Here is a 23,581-nt window from a genome sequence, read left to right as displayed (position 1 = left end):
CCCTTTGACATTAGCAGTAATCTCTCCCTAGGATATCAGGAATAATATCACAGGGTGTACACATGGTATACACTTTCTATGACATTAGGAGTAATATCTCCCTAGAATATTCCAAATAATATCGAAGGGTGTACACACGATGCACATCCTCTGTGACATTAGGAGTAATATCTCCATAGGAGATTATGAATAATATCACAGTGTGTACACTCCCTGCGACATTAGGAGTAATATTTTCCTAGGACATTATGAATAATATCACAGGGTGTAATTCCCTGTGAAGTAATATCCCCCTAAAATATTATGAATGATATCACAGTGTGTACACCTCCTGTGATATTAGGATTAATACCTTTCTAGGATATTATGAATAATATCACAGGGTGCATACTCACTGTGACATGAGAAGTAATATCCCCCTAAGATATTAAAAATAATATCACAGGATGTACATCGACTGTGAAATTAGGATTAATATCCCCCTAAAATATTATGAATAATATCACATGGTGTACTCCCACTGTGACCAGAGGAGTAATATTACCCTAGGATATTATGAATACTATCACAAGAAGTACACATGTGGTGTACACCCACTGTGACATTAGAAGTAACATCCCCCTAGGACATGCCGAATAATATCACAAGGTGTACACACATGGTGTACAACCACTGTGACATTAGGGGTCACATTTCTCTAGAATATGATGAATAATATCACAGAGTGTACATCCTGTGAGTAACATCCTAGGAGTAAAATCCCCATAGAATATTAGGAATAATATCACAGGGAAAGTACACACATGGTGTACACCCACTCTGACATTAGGTGTAACGTCCTCCTAGGATAAGATGAATAATGTCACAGGGTGTACACACATGGTAGACACCCCCTGTGACACTAGGAATAACATCCCTTTAGAATATTAGGAATAATACGACAGGCTGTACATCCCCTGTGACATTAGAACTAACATCCCCTTAAGATATTACCAATAACATCACAGGCTTTATACACCCTGTGATGTTAGGAGTAACATCCCCCTAGGAGATTACAAATAATATCACAGGGTGTACATCCCCTGTGACATTAGGAGTAACATATCCCTAAAATGTTACTGATGGTATCAAAAGGGGGTACACAACCTGTGACATCAGAAATAACATCCTCCTAGGATATTACAAATAATATCACAGGGTGTACACCCACTGTGACAACAGGAGTAATATCTACCTAGGTTAACATGAATAATATCATAATCATAGAGTGTACACCCACTGTGGTATTAGGAGTAATATCTACCTAGGATATTATGAATAATATCACAGGCTGTACCCACATGGCGTACACACACTGTGATATTAAAAGTAATATCTTTGTAGGATATTATGAATAATATCACAGGGTGTACACCCACTGTGATATTAGGAGTAATACCTCCCTAGGATATTATATGAAATTAACAGTAACATCTTCGTAGGATATTAGGAATAATATCACAGAGTGTACACCCACTGTGATATTAGGAGTAACCTCTCAGTAGGATATTACAAATAATATCACAGGGTGTACACCCATTGTGATATTAGGAGTAATATCTCGCTAAGATATTACGAATTATATCACAGGGTGGAAATCTACCTAGATATTAGGAGTAATATCTTCCAAGGAGATTACAGATAATATCACGGAGTGTACAACCACTGTGATATTAGGAGTAATATCTCCCTAGAATATTACTAATAATATCACTGGATGTACACCCACTGTGATATAAGAAGTAATATCTGCCTACGATATTATGAATAATATCACAGAGCATACGCCCACTGTGATATTAGGTGTAATATCTCCATAGGATATTATGAATAATATCAGAGGGTGTAAACACATGGCGTACACACACTGTGATATTAGAAGTAATATCTCAATAGGATATTACAAATAATATCGCAGTGGGTGTACACCCACTGTGATATTAGCAGTAATATCTCCCTAGGATGTTATGACCAATATCACAGGGTGTACACCCACCGTGATATTAGCAGTAATATCTCCCTAGGATGTTATGACCAATATCACAGGGTGTACACCCACTGTGATATTAGCAGTAATATCTCCCTAGGATGTTATGACCAGTATCACAGGGTGTACACCCACTGTGATATTAGAAGTAACATCTCCCTAATAAATTATGAATAATATCACAGGGTGTACACCCACTGTGATATTAGGAGTACAATCTCTCTAATATATTATGAATAATATCACATGGTGTATGCCCACTGTCATATTAAGAATAGAGTAATATCACCCTAGGATATTACAAATGATATCACAAGTTTTATGCCCACTTTGATATTAGGAGTAATATCTCCCTAAAATATTATGAACATTATCACAGGGTGTACCTCTACTGTGATATTAGCAGTAATATCTCCCTGGGATATTATTAATAATATCACAAGGTGTACACCCACTGTGATATTAAAAGTAATAGCGCCCTAAAATACTACAAATAATATCACAGAGTTTACACCCACTGTGATATTAGGAGTAATATCTCCTTTGGATATTACAAATCATACAACAGGGTGTACACCCACTGTGATATTAGAAGTAATATATCTCTAGGATATTATGAATATTATCACAGGGTATACACTCTCGGTGATATGAACAGTAATATCTTTCTAGGATATTATGAATAATATCACAGGGCGTTCACCCACTATAGTATTAGGAGTAACATCTCCCTAAAATATTACAAATAACATCACAGTGGTTATACACACATAGTGTACACTCCGCTGTGATATTAAGAGTAATATCTCTGCAGGATACTACAAATAATATCCCAGGGTGTCCATCCACTGTGATATTAGAAGTAATATATCCTCAGGATACTACAAATAATATCCCAATATGTTCATACATGGTGTACCCCATCTGTGACATTAAAAGTAATACCTCCCCAGAAATTATGAATACTATCTCAGGGTATACACACATGGTGTACACCCACTGTGATATTAGGAGTAATATATTGCCAGGATATTGCTAATACTATTCCAGGGTGTACATACATGGTGTCAAAGCATTGTGATATTAGGAGTTATATCTCCCCAAGATATTACAAATGCTATACCAGTGTGTACACACACTATGATATTAAAAGTAGTGTCTCCCCAGGATATTACAAATACTATCCCAGGGTGTACACACATCGTGTACATCCACTGTAATATTAGGAATAATGTCTCCTCAGGATACTACGAATACTATACCAGTGTGTACACACATGGTGTACACCAACTGTGATATTGTACGTAGTATCTCCCCAGGATATTATGATTACTATCTCAGGATGTAGACACATGGTGTACACCCACTGTGGTATTAGAAGTAATATCACCCCAGATATTACTAATAATATACCAGGGTGTACACACATGGTGTACCTACCCCCACTTTGATATTAGGAGTAATGTCTTCCCAGGATATTACAATAATGTCCTAGGGTGTACAGACACGGGGTACACCCACTGTGATATTAGGAGTAATATCTCCCCAGGATATTACAAATAATGTCCCAGGGTGTACACACGTGGTGCACAACAACTGTGATATTAGGAGTAACATCTTTCTAGGATATTATGAAAAATGTCCCAGGGTATACACACATCGTGTAAACCAACTGTGTTATCAGGAGAAATATCTGCCCAGTATATTACAAATAATGTACACACCATATGTGTACACCCACTGAGATATTAGGGATGATATCTCCCCAGGATACTACTAATACTATCCTAGGGTGTACACACATGGTGTACACCCACTGTGATATTAAGTGTAATATTTTCCCAGGATATTACAAGTACTCTCCCAGGGTGTATCCACATGGTGTGCAGCCACTGTGATATTTTGAGTAATATCTCCCAAGGACATTATGAATACTATTACAGGGTGTAGACACTTGGTGTACACCCACTGTGATATTAGGAGTAATCTCTCTCGAGGACATTTCGAGTACTATCCAACATGTGGTATACACCCACCATGATATTAGGAGTAATATCTTCCCAGGATATTATGAATACTATACGAGGGTGTACAGGGTGTACACACATGATGTACACCCACTGTGATATTAGGAGGAGTATCTCCCCAAAATATTACAGATACTATAACAGGGTGTACACACATGGTGTACAACCACTGTGATATTAGGAGTAATAGCTCCCCAGGATATTAAGAATACTATGCCTGCTGTACACATATAGTGTACACCCACTGTGATATTAGAAGAAATATCACCCAAGAATACTATGAATACTACTTGGGGGTGTACACACATAGCAAAAACCACTGTGATATTATGAGTAATATATCCCCAGAATATTGTGAACACTATCCCAGGGTATACACACCTGGTGTACACCCACTGTGATATTAGGAGTAATATCCACTTAGGATATTATGGATACTGTCGCAGGGTGTACACCATGTGTGCGATATTAGGAGTATATTTCCTCAGAATATTATGAATACTATCTCAGGATGTACACACATAGTGCACAACTACTGTGATATCACCACTAATACCATCCAATGTTATTACGAATGCTATACCAGGCTCTACACATATGATGTACAACTACTGTGATATTAGGAGTAATATCTCTTCAGTTTATTAAAAACACTACCCAAGGGTGTACACACATGATGTACACCCACCGTGACATTAGAAGTAATAGCTCCCCAGGATATTACAAATACTATATTATCCCAGGGTGTACACACATGGTGTACACTCACTGTGATTTTAGGAGAAATATCGCTCCAGGACATTACAAACACTTCCCGAGGGTGTACACACATGGTGTGCACACACTGTGATATTAGGACTAATATCTCTGCAGGATGTTATGAATACTATCTCAGGGTTTAAACACACGGTGTACATCCACAGTGACATTAGGAGCAATATCTCCCCAGGAGTTTACGAATAATATTCCATGATATTAAAAGTAATATTTCCCCAAAATATTACAAATACTATCCCAGGGTGTGTACACATGGTGTACAGCCAAAGTGATATTAACAGTAGTAGCTCCCTAGGATATTATGAATACTATCCTAGAGTGTACAACTACTGTGATATCAGGAGTAATATCTCAACAGGAAATTATAAATACTATGCCAGGGTGTACACACATGGTGTACACCCACTGTGATATTAAGAGTAATAACTCCAGAAAATATTACAAATACTATGCCACACATCGTGTACACCCACCGTGATATTAGGAGAAATATCTTCTTAGGATATTATGAATACTATCACAGGGTGTACACAAATGATGTACAACCACTGTGATATTTGGAGTAATATCTCCCCAAAATATTAAGAATACAATAATAGGATATATACACATGGTGTACACCCACTGTGATATTAAGGGTAATATCTCGCAGGATGTTATGAATACTATACCAGTGTGTACACACATGGAGTACATGCACTGTGATATTACGAGTAATATCTTCCCAAGTCACCGCGATATTAGCAGTAATATTTTCCAGGATATTACCAATGCTATCCCAGGGTGTACACACATGTTGTACACCTGCTGTGATACTATAAGTAGTATCTCTGCATCATATTACAAATTCAATCCCGGGGGTACACACAGGTTGAACACACACTTTGATATTAGGAGCAATATCTTTCAAGGATATTACAAATAGTCCCACGGTGTACACACATGGTGTATACCCACTGCAATATTACGAATAACATCTCTCAAGAATATTATGAATAATAGCACAGAGTGTACACATACGGTGTACACCCACTGTGATATTAAAAAAAAATCTCCCGAGGATATTACAAATATCTCAGAGTGTACACACATGGAGCACACTTACTTTGATATCTGGTGTAATATCTTTGGAGGATATTATGAATAATATGGTGTACACCCACTGTGATATAAAAGTGATATCTCCAGAGGATATTACAAATAATATCACAAGGTATACACTCACTGTGATATTAGAAGTAATATATTCCAAAGCTATTATGAATAATGTCACAGGATGTACACTCAATGAGACATTAGGAGTAATATCTCCCTAGGATATTACAAATATGATCACAAGGGGTGCGCACACTGTGCTATTAGGAGAAATACCTCTCTAGGATATTACAAATAACATCACAGGCTGTACACACATGGTGTACACACCCTGTGCTAGTAGGAGTAATATTTCCCTAGGATATTATTAATAATATCACAGGGTGAACACACATGGGTATATTTACTATGATATTAGCAGTAATATCTCCCTCAGATATTATGAATAATATCTCCCTCAGATATTATGAATAATATCACAGGGTGCACACACGTGGGATACACCCACTGTGATTTTCGAAGAGAAAGATTTCCCCAGGATATCACGAGTAATATCACAGGGTGAGCAAACATGGCATACACTCACTGTGATATTAGAAGTGTAATACTTCCTCAGGATATTATGAATATAATCTTAAAAGTGTACACATGTGGTGTGCACCCACTAGGTTACTAGGAGAGTAATATATCCTTAGGATATTACAGATATTTCTGGGTGTACACATGGTGTGTACACTGTGATATTAGGAGAATAGTATTTCCCTGCGATATGGGGTGTAACGTCATCCTTTTTCCCGCTGGATATTAGGGACTATATACACCCCCTGTGATATGGGAAGTAACATTATCCTTTCTTCACCGGGACACTCTAGACAATATCTCAGGGGGGTGTACAACCCCTGCGATATGCAGAGTAATATCATCCACTCACCCCCTGGATATTATGAACAATATCACAAGGGGTGTTCACCTACTGCGATATGGGGAGCAATATTACAGGAGGGTGTACATTCCCTGCGATATTGGGAATAATATCACCCTCATCACCCTCTCCCTCCCTGGATATTATGAAAAATAAAACGGGGGGCTGTACGCCCCCTGAGGTAGGGGGAGTAATATCATCTTCTTCATCCCTGGATATTATGAAATATGTCATAATAAGGTGCATACTTTCTGCGACATTGGGTGTAATATCATCCTCTCCCTCCCTGGATGTTATGAACAATGGCACAGGGAGGTGTACACTTCCTGTGGTATGGGGATTAATATTCTCTTCACTCCTAGATATTATGAAATATATCACAAGGGGGTGTATACTTTCTGTGATATTGGGAGTAATATCTTCCTCTTCCACCCTGGATATTACAGACTGTATTACAGGGGGGTGTACACCTCCTACAATATGGTGAGTAACATCATTCTCTGGATATTAAGGATAATATCGCAGGGTGTTGTACACCCACTGCGATGTGGGGAGTAACGTCATCCTCTCCACCCCTGAATATTACTGACAATATTGCAAGGAGGTTACACCGCCTGTAATATGGGTAGCAACGTCATCCTCTCTACCCTGGATATTATGAATAATATCATATGAAGGTATACACCATGCAGTACGGTGAGAAATATCATCCACGACCCCTCTGAATATTAAAAAACCATATCACAGGACGTTTTATACCCCCAGCGATATGGACAGCAATATTATGGTCTCTCGTCCTGGATATTACGAGCAACATCATAAACAAGTATACACCCCCCGCGATGTGGGTAGTAAATATCACCATCTCCCTTTCTGGATGTGACGAACCATAGCACGGGAGAATGATACGGGGAGTCCTATCACCAATTCCCCACCGGATATTACGAACAATGTCACAGAAAATGTGTACACACCGCATGATAAAAGGAGTAATATTAAACATTTACCTCTTGGATATTAAGAACCACATCACAGAGGATGGAACACCCACTGTGATATAAAAAGTAGTATCACCCTATACCCGGAAATTACAAATTATATCACAGGGCGGTGAACACCGCCAGCGATATAAGGAGTAACATCACCAAATCAAAACCGAATATTACAAATCGTATCACAAGGAGGGTGTACAACCCGCGCGACATAAAGAGTAATATTATACAATTTCTTCTTGGATATTACGAACCACATCGCAGAGGGGTGAACGACCCCCGCGAAATAGGGACTAACAGCACCCCACTCCCTCCTGGCTGTTAGGAGTCATGGCTGTTCGCCCCTCTAGTTCGCCGTGCTTTCGACATTGGAAGAAATATCATCTCTTCGGTGTGTATTACGACCCATATGACGGAGGAGTCTGCAACGCCTGCGATATAAAGAGAGGTATCATTCTCTTCTTTCCAGGTATTAGGAAGAATAACACAGGGGGGTGTACACCAGCTGAGATATTGGGAGTAATACTACCCTCTTCTTTCCTGGATATTAGTAGCAATATCACAGGGGAGTATATACCTCTTGCGATATTGGGTTTAATATCATTTTTCCTTCACTGGATATTACGAACAATATCACCAGGAGGGGGTTTAGACCCTCTGAGATAATGGAAATAATATCTTTTGTTCCAGTCTTGGATATTAGGAACCACATCAGATAGGTATACACTTCCCGCAATTTTGACAGTCGTAACACCGTCTCCTCCCCTGGAAATCAGGAACAATATCACGGAAGTGCTGTACACTTCCTGCGATATTGGTTGTAATATCTTCCTCTCCACCTTGGATATTACGAAAAATATCACAGGGGTGTGTACACCCCCTGCGATTTTGGGAGTAACGTCGTCCTTTTCTTCTTTGGATATTAGCAACCACATCACAGGGGTGTATACACTTCCTGAAATATTGACAGTGATATCACCTTCCTCTCCCCTGGAAATTAGGAACAATGTCACAAAAGAGGTGTACACTTCCTGCGATATTGTGAGTAATATCATCCTCTCCCCTTCTGGCTATAGGAAGAATATCACGGGGAGCTGTACACTTCCTGCGATATGGGAAGTAAAACCATACTCTCCCTCCCTGGATATTGAGAACTATATCACAGGGGAGGTGTATACCTCCTGCTGCAATGGGAGTAATGATATTCTTCTTCTTCCCTGGATATTACAAACAATATTACAGCGAAGGTATACACGCCCTGCGACATTGGGTGTAATGTTATTCTCTCCACCTTTGGATTAGGACAGTATCACAGAAGTGATATCGCTGCACACTTCCTGCAATATTGGTGATATCTTCCTCTTTCCCCGGGATATTGCGAATAATATTACAGGAGTGTGTACGCCCCCTGTGACATTGGGAGTAATATCATCCTTCCCCCCCTGGATATTAGGAACAGTATCACAGAAGGGGTGTACATTCTCCCTGCAATATTGAGACTGATATCATCCACTCACCCCCTGGATATGAGAAACAACATCACAGTGGGGGGTTGTACACCCCCCTTTGATATTGAAAGTAACAACATCCTCTTCCCCCCTGGATATTAGAAACATATTACGGGGGTATTGATATTGAGAATAATATCATTTTCTCCCCTTCTGGATATTACGAACCATGTCACTGGGGGGTGTACACCCCATGTGATGTTTTGAAAAATATCATTTCTCTCCCCTGAATATTATGAACAATATCACAGGGGGGAGTACACCCCCTAGGACAGCGGGAGTCACATCATTCTCTCTCCCCCTGGATATTACGTACAATACCACAGGCGGTTGTACAACTCCTTCTATATTGGAAGTAATATCACCTTCATTTCCCTTGATATTAAAAATAATATTAAAGAGGGGTGTACACTTTCTGCGATATTCAAAGTAGTATCATCCTCTCACCCACTGAATATCACAATAATAATGGTTTATTATCACGAACAATATCACAGGGGGGTGTACAACCCCAGCGATACTGGGCATAATATTATTCTCTCCATCCCTGGATTTTATAAACAATATCACGAGAGGTGTACACATCCTGCGGTATTAAGAATAATATCATCCTCTCCCCACCTTGTACATTAGGAACAGTATCACAAGGAAGGTGGACACCTCCAGCGATTGGGGGAGTAATATCATCCTCTCATATCCTTGGATATTATAAACAATATCACAGGGGTGTGTACACCCCTTGCAGTATTGGGAGACATCATCCTACCCTCTAGTGGATATTAGTGACAATATCACACAGGGGTGTACACCCTCTGCGATATTGGGAGTAACTTCATCCTCTTTTTCCCTGGATATTAGGAACAATATCAAAGGGGTGCGTGTACACCCTCTACGATATTGGGAGTAATATCATCCCTTTCCTCCCTGGATATTAGAAACTATATTACGGGGTGGGGGTGTACATCCCCTGCGATATTGAAAGTAATATTATCCTCTCCCCTCCCCCAAGATATTAGGAACAATGTCTCAGGAAAGATGTACACCAGCTGCGATGTTGGGAGTCATATCATCGTCTCCCCCTCTGGATATTAAGAATAATATCGGCCAGGCACAGTGGCTCACGCCTGTAATCCCAGCACTTTGGGAGGTTGAGGCAGGCGGATCACGAGGTCAGGAGATCGAGACCATCCTGGCTAACACAGTGAAATTCCGTCTCTACTTAAAAAAAAAAAAAAAAAAAAAAAAACACAAAAAATTAGCCGAGTGTGGTGGCGGGCGCCTGTAGTCCCAGCTACTCGGAAGGCTGAGGCAGGAGAATGGCGTGAACCTGGGAGGCGGAGCTTGCAGTGAGCCGAGATCACACCACTGCACTCCACCCTGGGTGACAGAGCAAGACTCCATCTCAAAAAAAAAAAAAAAAAACATATCACAGGGGGCTGTACACACCCTGCAATATTGGGAGTAATATCATCCTCTTTTCAACTGGATATTATGATATTACAATATCACAGAGGGAGTGTACACTCCTGCGATATTAGAGGTAATATCATCCTCTCCCCCCCGATATTATAAACAATATCAAAGGGGGGGTGTACACGTGCTGTGACAATGGGAGTGATATCAACCTCTCTTCCTGGATATTAGGAACAACATCAGAGGGGGTATACATTCCTTGTGGTATTGGGAGTAATATTATCCTCTCTCCCTTGGATATTAAAAACAGCATCACAGCAGGGGCATACGCCCACTGTGATATTGGGAGTCATATCATCCTCTGCTTCCCTAGATATTAGAAACAATATCACCGGGGAGGTCTGCATTCCATGCGATATTGGGAGTAATATCATCCTTTCCTCCCGTGGATATTAGGAATAATATCACAGAAGATGTGAACATCCCCCTGCAAAATTGGAAGTAATATCACCCTCTCACCCCCTAAATATTATAAACAGTATCACAGGGGCAGTGTGCGCTATCTGCGATATTGGGAGTAATAACATCTTCTAGGCCGGGCGCGGTGGCTCAAGCCTGTAATCCCAGCACTTTGGGAGGCCGAGGCGGGCGGATCACGAGGTCAGGAGATCGAGACCATCCTGGCTAACACTGTGAAACCCCGTCTCTACTAAAAAATACAAAAAACTAGCGGGCGAGGTGGCGGGCGCCTGTAGTCCCAGCTACTCGGAGGCTGAGGCAGGAGAATGGCGTGAACCCGGGAGGCGGAGCTTGCAGTGAGCTGAGATCCGGCCACTGCACTCCAGCCTGGGCGACAGAGCGAGACTCCGTCTCAAAAAAAAAAAAAAAAAAAATAACATCTTCTCTCTCCGCCTAGATATTAGAAACAATATTACAATGGCGTGTGTACACCCCCTGCAATATTGAGAGTAATGTCATACTCTCTGCCACTGGATATGAGAAATAATATCATCGGGGGGGCGTATACCCCGTCCACTATTGACAGTAATATCATCCTCTTTCCCCGTGGATGTCAGGACCAATATCACAGAAGGGGTGTACACCCCCTGCAATACTGTGAGTAATAACATCCTCTCCCTTCCCGGACATTTGGAACAATATCATGGGAAGGTGTACACTCTCTGCGATACTGTAAGTAACATCATCCTCTTTCTCCCTGAATATTATGAGCAATATTACAGGGAAAGTATACACCCTCTGCGATATTGGGAGTAATTTCAGCCTCTCCCCTTTAAATATTAGGAACGATATCACAGGGGGGTGTACACCCTCTGCGATACTGGGAGTAATATTATCCTCTTCATCTTTGAATATTAGCAACAATATCGCAGAAGTGGTATACACCCACTGTGATATTAGGAGTAATATCCACCTAAAACATTATGAGTAATGTCAAAGGGTGTACACCCACTGTGATAGTAGGAGTAATATCTTTCTTAGATACAACAAATAACATCACAGGGTGTACACCCACTGTGAAATCAGGAGTACTATCTCCTTAGGATATTACTAATATTATCCTAATGTTCATAATAACATTACAAATAATATCACAGGGTGTACACCCACTGTGATATTAAGAGTAATATCTCCCTAGGATATTACAAATAATAACACAGGGTGTACAGCCATTGCGATATAGGGAGTCATAGCTTTCTTAGATACTACAAATAATATCCCAGGCTGCACACCCACTGTGATATTACAAGTAATACCTCCCTAAGATACTATGAATAATATCACAGGCTGTACACCCACTGTGATAATATGAGTAATATCTTTCTAAAATACTACGAAAAATATCACAGGCTGTCTACCCACTGTGATATTAGGAATAATATCTTCCTAAGGTACTATGAATACTATCACAGGGTGTACACCCACTGTAATATCAGGAGTAATATCTCCCTAACATACTACGAATAATATCACTTGGTGTACATGCACTGTGATATTAGGAGTAATATCTCCCTAAGATACTACAAATAATATCACAAGGTGTACACCCACTGTGATATTGGAAGTAATATCTCCCTAAGATACTATGAATAATATCACAGTGTGTACACCCACTGTGATATTAAACGAGAGACCTCCCTAGGATATTACGAATAATATCCCAGGGTGTACACCCGCTGTGATATTAGGAGTAATATTTTCCTTGGATATTACGATTAATACCACAGGGTGTACACCCACTGTGATATTAGGAGCAATATCTCCCAAGGATATTACGAATAGTATCACAGGCATAACTCACCGTCATATTAGGAGTAATATTTCCCTAGAATACGACAAGTAGTGTCACAGAGCGTACACCCACTGTGATAGTAGGAGTAATATCTCCTGAGGATATTATGCATAATATCACAGGATGTACACAGATGGTGTACAACCACTGTGATATTTGGAGTAACATCTTTGGAGGAAATTATGAATTATATCACAGACTGTACATACATGGTGTACACCCACTGTGATACTAAAAGAAATATCTCCCGAGGATATTACAAATAATATCACAGAGTGTACACACGGTACATTGATATGTAGAGTAATATCTCCAGAGGATATTAGGAATAATATTGAAGAGCGTACCCACATGGTGTACACCCACTGTGATATAAACGTAATATCTCCTGAGGATATTACGAATAATATCACAGGGTGTACATGCACAGTGATATTAAAAGTAATATATTCTGAGAATATTATGAATAATATCACAAGGTGTACACCCACTGAGAAATTAGGAGTAATACCTCCCTATGATATTACAAATATTATCACAGGGTGTACACCCACTGTGATTTTAGAAGAGTAATATTTCCTCAGAATATTATGAATAAAATCCCAAGGTGTACGCACATAGTGTACACCCAGTGTGTTATTAGGAGAGTAATATCTCCCCAGAATATTATGAATAATGTTTCTGGGTGTACACATGGTGTGTACATCCACTATGATATCAGAATAATATTTCCCTGCGATATAGGGAGTAACGTTATCCTTTCTTCATCTAGATGCTATGGATAATATCGCTAGGGGTGTACATCCTCTGCGATATGCACAGTAATATCATCCACTCACCCCCTGGATATTACGAACATATCACAGGGGGGTGTTCACCTACTGTGATATGGGGAATAATATCATCTTCTCCCTTCCTGGATTTTATGAACAATATCACGGGGAGGTGTACATTCCCTGCAATATTGGGAGTAATATCTTCTCCCTTGATATTATGAAAAATAACACAGGAGAGTGTACACCCCCTGTGGTTTGGGGAGTAATATCCTCTTCGCCTCTGGATATTATGAAATAATTCACAAAGGGGTGTATACATTCTGCAGTATTGGGAGTAACATCATCCTCTTCCTCCCTCAATATTATGGACAATATTGTGAGGGGGGTACACCACCTATGATATGAGTAGCAACATCATCCTTTCCGCCTCTGGATATTATGAACCACATCGCATGAAAGTGTACACTCTGCACTATGGTGAGAAATATCATCCGCTCCCCCTCTGGATATTAAAAACCATATCGCAAGACGTTGTACATCCTCCTCGGTATGGGGAGTAATATTATCGTCGATATTAAGAACATCAGAAGAAGGTGTACACCCCCGCTATATGGGGAGTAATATCACCCTCTCCCCGCCTGGATGTTACGAACCATATCACAGGTGGATGTACACCCTCCGCGATATGGACAGTAGTATCACCCTCCCCCTCCCTGAATGTTACATACCATATCACAGGGGGGTGTACACCCCGTGCGATATAAGGAGCAATATCACACTCTTTCCTCCTGGATATTACAAACCATATCACGGGGAACTGTACACACCCCGCCATAGGGAAAGTAATATCAACCTATCCCTCTTAGGATATTACAAACCATATCACAGGGGGATGTACACCCCCATCGATATGGGGAGTAATATCACCCTCTCTTCCCCTGGATATTACGAACCATATCACACTCCCCGCAATATATGGAGTAATATCACTCTCTTCTCCCCTCCTGTATATTATGAAGCACATCGCAGTGCCATCAACACCCCCCGCGATACGGGGAGTAATGTCACCGCCCTCTCCCCCACTGGATATTACCAACCACATCGCAGAGGGGTGAACACTTTCTGTGATGTGGGGAATAATATCCCCCCCACCATCCTGGATATACCAACCACATCGCGGAAGGGTGAGAACACCCCCCACAATGTGGGGAGTAATATCACCGCCCTCTCCTCCCTGGATATTACAAACTATATCACACCCCTCACGATATGGGGAGTAATATCACCTGCCTCTCTGCCCTTGGATATTACGAATTTTATCACAACCCCCACAATATGGGGAGTTATACCACCTCCATCTTCCCCCCGGATATTATGAACCATATCACAGGAGGGTGAGCACTTCTTGTAATATGGGGAGTAATATCACCTCCCTGTCCCCCCTTGGATATTATGAACCATATCACACCTCCTCGTGATATGGGGAGTAATAGCACCCCCCTCTCCCACGCTGGATATTATGAACCGTATCACATTCCTTGCAATATGGGGAGTAATATCACCCTCCTCTCCCCACCCCTGGATATTATGAAACATATCACATCCCCCGCAATATGGGAAGTAATATCACCCCTCCACCCTCCCTGGATATTACAAACCATACTGTGGGGGGATGATCACCCTCCTGCGATATGGGGAGTAATATCACCCCACCTGTCCCTCTGGATATTATGAACCATATCGTGGGTGGGTGAACACCTCCCCCGATATGAAGAGTAATATCACCCCCATCTTCCCCCCAGGATATTGCGAACTATATCCTGGGGTAATATTCCTATGTAATGTTAAGGGTTCTTCATATGGTTGAATATGCGTGTTGGCTAGATTTCACTGACCAGTTAATAATAGTATATGTTCTACAGTTAAGAAATTTTGATACATCCTTATATGTACGTGGGCTAACTTTTTTATATACTTTAATATATGAATGCACTATGTGCGATTAAGCATATATAGTACAATATATTATTCTTGGGGACTAACAGTAATGCACGAAGTACACAGAAGCACTAATGTATTAGTGTTAGTTTATTAATACTGACATGGTAGTTTAAATGTGTGCTGAGAAAAGTACATGGAATAGTTTAATTAGAATTTCAGCTTTGGGTATTGACAGTGAAGTGGGAATGCTTTTTCCCTGAGTTGTCCTGGGGAGGGAATTCTCCATTTCTGGTTTACAAGACCAGAGTATTGAATTATACTACAAGGGTAGTTTAATTTAAGTAGCTTATTTTTCAATTAGGGCAGTGAGTGGCATAAGGGTGAGGATAGTGGAGAAATACATAATGGATGCTGTTTGTCCAATAATAATGAAAGAGTAGTGGACTGGCTGTCCTCCGATTCATGTGAGTGTGAGCAGGTCAGCTACTAAGATTCAGAATAGGCATTGACTTAATGGAAGAAATATTATGCTTTGTTGTTTAGACGTGTGAAGTATGGGATAATCGCTAGAATGAGAAAGCAGGATATAAAGGCTAGTACACCACCTAGTTTGTTAGGCATGGATTGTAGAATTGCATCTGCAAACAAAAAATATCACTCTGGCTGGATGTGGGGTGGGATATTTAGGGGGCTGGCCAAAGTGTAATTATCTGGATTCCTTAGAAGGTCAAGTGACAATAGTGTTAGAGTTGTTAGGAGGAGGAGGAGAAAAATTAAACCTAGAATATCTTTGATCGTGCAGTAGGGGTGGAAGGTGATTCTCTCCGGGTCTGATGAGACTCCTGAAGGGTTGTCAGATCCTGTTTCATATAAGAATAAATGGTAAACAGTTACTAGAGCTGTGATGATGAAAGGTAAGATGCAATGGAAGGTGAAAAATCGTGTAACGGTGGCTTTGTCAACTGAGAATCCACCTCAGATTCATCATACAAGGTCAGTTCCAATATATGGAATGGCTGATAATAGGTTTGTAATTACTGTAGCACCTCAGAATGATATTTGGCCTCATGGAAGTATGTAGCTTATAAATGCTGTTGCTATGGTTGTGAGTAGGAGAATAATACCAGTATTTCAGTGTTCTAGAAATATAAATGACTGGTAGCATAAGCCTCAGTCAATGTGTAGGAAGAGGCAGATGAAGAATATTGAGGCACCGTTAGCATGAAAATAGTGGATTATTCAGCCATAATTTACATCTCAGCTGATGTGGGCGACTGAAGAGAAAGCAGCTGAGGTATCTGATGTATAACGTATGGCGAGAAATAATCCTATGATAATCTGGAGAATTTGGCAGGCACTAAGAAGTGAGCCCAAGTTTCATCACATGGAAATGTTGGATAGCATGGGGAAATCAATGAATGAATGGTAAATAATTTTTATTAGTGGGTGTGTTTTGTGTATTTTGGTCATTAGTGTTCTTATAGTTGAAGTACAATGATGGTTTTTCATACCATTAGTCATTGTTATAGTCCATGTAGGAATAATGGCATATGCTTTATCTTTATTAAGTATTCTTTTGGTTGTAGGGTTTGTAGGTTTTTCTTTGAAATCGTCTCCTATTTATAGGCGCTTAGGGTTAATTGTTAGTGGTGCTGTAGGCTGTGGTATTGTGTTGAACTTTTGTGGGGTTAATAGTGTTTTTAATTTATTTGGGTGGTGGCCGGGCGCGGTGGCTCAAGCCTGTAATCCCAGCACTTTGGGAGGCCGAGACGGGCGGATCACAAGGTCAGGAGATCGAGACCACCCTGGCTAATACGGTGAAACCCCATCTCTACTAAACAATACAAAAAACTAGCCGGGCGACGAGGCGGGCGCCTGTAGTCCCAGCTACTTGGGAGGCGGAGGCAGGAGAATGGCGTAAACCCGGGAGGTGGAGCTTGCAGTGAGCTGAGACCCGGCCACCGCACTCCAGCCTGGGCAATAGAGCCAGACTCCGTCTCAAAAAAAAAAAAATTTATTTGGGTGGTTACAGCTAGGGCTGTTAGTTTTAGGTGACGCGGTATAGTTGTCTGTGGGCATGACATAGGAATAATACTGTTGGTGATAAGGAATCCAGAGAAAATACTGCCAGTTATTAGGCATTTAACTGAGTTAATTAGGAAGGGGTTATTTTTGTTAATAGTGATCAGGGTTGCAAAGCGGGGTTGTCCTATCAGAGCGAAGAAAATAATTCGGATACTATAGACAGCTGTTAGGGAGGTTGCAATAAGAGTAATAGAGAGGGCTCAGCCGTTGGTATACGATGTGTTTACAGTTTCGATAATAAGATCTTTAGAATAAAAGCCTGTGAGGAAAGGCATACCTGTAAGTGTGAGGCCACCAATAATTAGGGAGGAGGAAGTGAGGCGTAAAGTCCTGAATAGATGTCCTGTTTTTCGGATGTCTTGTTCATCACTGAGGTTACGGATTACGGATCCTGAGCATATAAATAATGCAGCTTAAAAAAAAAAAAAAGGCATGGGTGCAGATGTGAAGAAATGCTAGGTGTGGTTGATTCATGCCAGTTGTGACTATTATAAGGCCTAGTTGGCTTGAGGTGGAGAATGCTACGATTTTTTTTTATGCCCTTTTGTGTTAGAGCACAGATTGCTGTAAATAAGGTGGTCATAGCCCCTAAGCACCATGTAAAGGTTTGAACTAAGAGTTTATTTTCTATTAAAGGGTAGAAGCGGATGAGCAGGGAAACTCCAGCTACACTACGGTGCTGGAGTGGAGTAGAGTTGAGACTGGGGTTGGGCCTTTTATGGCAGAAGGAAGTCAGGGATGGAGGCCGAATTGACTTTCCTACTGCTGCTAAGAGAAGACTAATTAATGGAAGGGAATTGGAGGCAGAATCTATAATAAATGCTTGTTGAAGCTCCCATGTGTTGGAGGACAAGAGGAATCATGCTATAGCTAAAATGAACCCAATGTCGCCGATGGGGTCACAGAACCGCTTGGAGGGTTGCTGTATTAGCATCCGCTCGGCCATATCATCAGCCAGTTAATAAGAAGGACATGATTCCTATGCCTTCTCATCCGATAAAAAGCTGAAAGAGGTTATTGGCAGTAACAAGAATTAATATTGTGATGAGGAAAATGAGTATTTGAAAAATTGATTAATGTTAGGGCCTGAGTTTATCATACTGAGAATTCTACGATAGATCAAGTAACAAATAGTGCTACTGGGAAAATATTGTGGAGAAGTAATCTAGTTTAAAGCTTAGTGAGAGTTTAAGAGTTTGGATTGTTAATCAATGTCAGTTTGAGATAATTACTTCTTGGTCTGTATATATAAATATTGCCATAGGGATGAGGTTAACAATGAAGATGCCTGCAATAGATATTTTTACATAGTATGGGTATGAATCTTATTTGCAGGAGTTGGCCAAGGTAATAAAAATTGGTAAGATTAAGGGAATTACAACTGTTATAGTAGTGGAAAAGTACATGTTTATTACTTTTATTTGGAGTTGCACCAATGTTTTTGGTTCCTGAGACCAATGGATAACTCTTACCCTTTAAAAGTTGAGAAAGCCATTTTGTTAGACACAGGGGTGTGAGTTAGCAGTTCTTGCATACTTTCTCGGTAGATAAGAAGTTGCGAGCTTCTATTGTTAGATTCATAGTCTAATGTTTTGGTTAAACTATATTTACAGCATGCAAATCCCATAATAATTTTAGAGTTTAAAGACAACAGGAAAACAGTTGCAAGGTGTATAAGTATTAGTGTATTTTCTCATGTAAAGGAGGGTTTAATACTGTTACTGTAATATGCAAGTGTCCCTCATTGTGTCGTGGTTAGCATACACACAGAGTAAAAGGGCTGTGATTAGCATATTAAGTCCTATAAGCACAATGGTGATGTTTGATCAGGAGAATGAAACCATAGTAATGAAGAGTTCTCCTATTAGATTTATAGTAGGGGGTAAGGCAAGGTTAGTAAGATTTGCTAGAAGTCATCAGGAGGCTATTAGTGGGAGCAATGTTTGAAGGCCTTGGGTAAGTAGTATAATTCAGCTATGGACTCGTTCATAGTTTCAATTTGCTAGGCAGAATAGTAAGGATGAAGTGAATCCATGGGCAATTATAAGGGTGACTGCGCCTGTAAAGCTTCAAGAGGTTTGGATGAGGATAGCCATAATAACAAGTACTATGAGGCTTACGGAGGAGTAAGCAATAAGTGATTTTAAATCGGTTTATGGTAGACAAATTGAGCTTGTCATGACTATCCCTCATAAGGATAATAGGAGGACAGGGTAGGCTATATATTCTGTTAGAGGGCTAAGGATAAGGGTAAGCCATATGATACTGTAGCTGCCTAGTTTTAGGAGTACCACTGCAAGTACTATTGAGCCGGCAATAGGGGCTTCTGCGTGGGCTTTGGGAAGTCATAGGTGAAGTCCATATAGAGGTATTTTTACTATAAAAGCCAAGATACATGCTAGTCATATAATGTTATTAGATCAGGCGTTTAATAGTTCTTCAGTGGTAAACATCATTATTAGCATACTTAGTGAACCTGAGACATTTTGAGTATAGATAAGTGTGACAAGAAGGAGAAGGGATCCCACTAGTGTATAGAATAAGAAATATGAGTTTGCATTGAGGCACTCTGTTTGGTTACCTCAGCAGGTGATGATAATTAGGGTAGGAATAAGTGGAGTTTCAAAGAGGATATAAAATATAATTAGTTCTGTGGCTGTGAATGCTACAATTAAAAAATTTATATGGGAAATTAATATGGAAATGTGGAGATTTTTTCATAGAAGTGATTCATTGGACAGGTGATATTGGCTTGCTAGAATTATAAGAGGTAGTAATCAGGCTGTTAAGATTAGAAGGGGTGACGTTAGCGGGTCAGGAAAGAAGGTTAATGAGAAGTTACATGAATTATCCTTTAACTGGTTAAAAAATAGTAGAATAATGAGGCCGATGAATGTGCTGTGAATAGTCACGTTAATTCAGATTATAGAGTTTTTTGGCCGGGCGCGGTGGCTCAAGCCTGTAATCCCAGCACTTTGGGAGCCCGAGACGGGCGGATCACGAGGTCAGGAGATCGAGACCATCCTGGCTAACACGGTGAAACCCCGTCTCTACTAAAAAATACAAAAAAAACTAGCCGGGCGAGGTGGCAGGCGCCTGTAGTCCCAGCTACTCGGGAGGCTGAGGCAGGAGAATAGCGTGAACCAGGGAGGCGGAGCTTGCAGTGAGCTGAGAGCTGGCCACTGCACTCCAGCCTGGGCGACAGAGCAAGACTCTGTCTCAAAAAAAAAAAAAAAAAAAGATTATAGCATTTTTTGAGAGTCATGTTATTGGTTAACAGTGCAATTGTTGGAATAATAACTTTTAGCATTGGAGTAAATTTAAATTTTGTATGTAATCTAGGCCATATGTGTTGGAGATTGAAACCGGTAAGGCAAGGCCCACTGGTAAGGCAGCAAATACTAGGAGGATAATGGACATTATGGATGCTAGAATAAAATATATATTTAAAATTATAAGAGTGCTTATGATAAATATTGATAACATTATGCCTTCTAAGCATAATAGGGATGATATTAAGTGGGATCAATAGATTAATATTCCCAGAGCAGTGCTATGGTACATGCTAATATGTTAACATAAATAAAGGGCATTTGGAAAATATGGTCTATCATAATCTAATGAGTCAAAATCATTTATTTTAACTTCAACTATTTATCAATTCAACTCAATCTAATCCTTTTTGGGTTCATTCATAAATTAAGCCTAGGATTAAAACAATAACTAAAAAAGGGCTATGCTAATTATTAGTGTTAGGTTGTTTGTTTGAAGGGTTCAAAGGCAGGGGTAGTAGTAGAGTGATTTCTAAGTTGAACAGGAGAAATGTGATGGCTACTAGGAAGAATTTTATGGAGAAGGGGAGGCAGGCAGAGGTAGTGGATCAAATCCACATTCATAAGGGCTAGATTTTTCTACATAAATATTAAGTTGTAGGAGTCAAAATGTAACTATTATTAGTAATAGGGCCAGTAAAGTGTTGGTTGCTAGGGCTACTGTCAGGTTAATCACTCTTTTTCAGATCTTATCAAAACTAATCGATTGGAAGTCAATGGTACTGCTTATACTAAAAGAGTAGGACCCTCATTAGTAGATAGAGACATATAAGAATAATCACACTACATCTACCAAGTGTCAATTTCAGGTGGCGGCTTCAAAGCCAAAGTGGTAATTGGATGTAAACTGATATTTTAATTGGTGGAGGAGGTAGATAGTGAGTAATGTTGATCCATTAATAACGTGAAGTCTGTGGAAGCTTGTGGCTATAAAGAATGTTGAGCTGTAAATTCCATCGGAGAGAGTAAAAGGGGTCTCGAAATATTCTGAAATTTGTAGAAGGGTGAAATAAGATACCTAAGGTAATCGTGATGGATAGTGCTTGAATTGTTTGCTTTTGACTACCTTCTATCAAGCTGTGGTGAGCTCAAGTAATTGAAACTCCTGATGCAAGTTAACACAGACGTATTGAGGAGAGATACTTCTAAAGGGTTACGGGACAGAGTGTCTGCTGGAGGTCCATGTCCTCCTAATTCTGGAGTTGGTGCTAAGCTAGAGTGGTGGAATGCCCAGAAGAAACCGGCAAAGAAAAACACCTCTGAGATAATAAATAGAAGCATTCCATATCAGAGGCCTTTTTGGACAATTGTCATATGGTGTCATATCTCCCTGCGATATTATGAATAATGAGTCAAAATCATTTATTTTAACTTAAACTATCAATTCAACTCAATCTAATCCTTTTTGGGTTCATTCATAAATTAAGCCTAAGATTAAAATGATAACGAATATAAGGGCTGTACTAATTATTAGTGCTAGGTTGTTTGTTTGAAGGGCAACAAGATACACACACATTATGTACACCCAGTGTGGTATTAGGAGTAATATCTTTCTTTGATATTACGAATAACACACGGTGTACACCCACAGTGATATCAGGAGTAATCTCTCTCTACAATATTATGAATAATATCACAGGGTGTACACTGTGATATTAGGAGTAGTATCTCCTTATGATGTTACAAATAATATCACAGGGTGTACACCCATTGTGATATTAAGAGTCATATCTCTTTTCGATATTACAAATAACATCACTGGGTGTATACACGGTGTACACCTTCTGTGATATATGAGTAATATCGCCATACAATATGACAAATAATATCACAGGGTGTACACCCATTGTGATATTAAGAGTCATATCTCTTTTCGATATTACAAATAACATCACTGGGTGTATACACGGTGTACACCTTCTGTGATATATGAGTAATATCGCCATACAATATGACAAATAATATCACAGGGTATACACCCACTGTGATATTAGAAGTAATATCTTTCTACAATATTATGAATAATCTTACAGGGTGTACTCCTGTGATATTACCAGTAATATTTCAAGAACATGTTATGCATAATAACACAGGGTTTACACCCCATGTGATATTAGCCTTAATGTCTCGAGCATATATTATGCGTAACATCACACGGGTTTACACACACATGGTATACACGCTTCTGTGATATTACCAGTACCGTATCAAGGATATCTTATGCATACTATCAGTGGGGGTGTACACACAGGGTGTACTCCCCCTATGATATTACCAATAATTTCTCAAAGATATATTATGCATAATATCACAGGGGTTGTACACAAACAGGGTATACTCTTTCTGTGATCTTAACAGTAACGTCTCAAGCATATG

General features: G+C 40.0%; 1 long non-coding RNA gene across 1 annotated transcript; it reads left to right on the top strand.

Moving 5' to 3' along the window:
- Positions 1 to 384: 384 nt before the first annotated feature.
- LOC117098102 lies at positions 385 to 17,069 on the top strand. Its single transcript, XR_004443179.1, has 3 exons — positions 385 to 396; positions 8,841 to 8,847; positions 16,782 to 17,069. It is a non-coding gene; the product is annotated as an uncharacterized LOC117098102 (long non-coding RNA).
- The last annotated feature ends 6,512 nt before the right edge of the window (positions 17,070 to 23,581 follow it).

This window comes from Trachypithecus francoisi, unplaced genomic scaffold (assembly GCF_009764315.1).
Source record: "Trachypithecus francoisi isolate TF-2019V2 unplaced genomic scaffold, Tfra_2.0 Lachesis_group15, whole genome shotgun sequence".
NCBI classification, from domain to species: Eukaryota; Metazoa; Chordata; class Mammalia; order Primates; family Cercopithecidae; genus Trachypithecus; species Trachypithecus francoisi.
The sequence above is the reverse complement of the archived record's forward strand: the minus strand, read 5'-3'. Positions and strand labels throughout refer to the sequence as shown.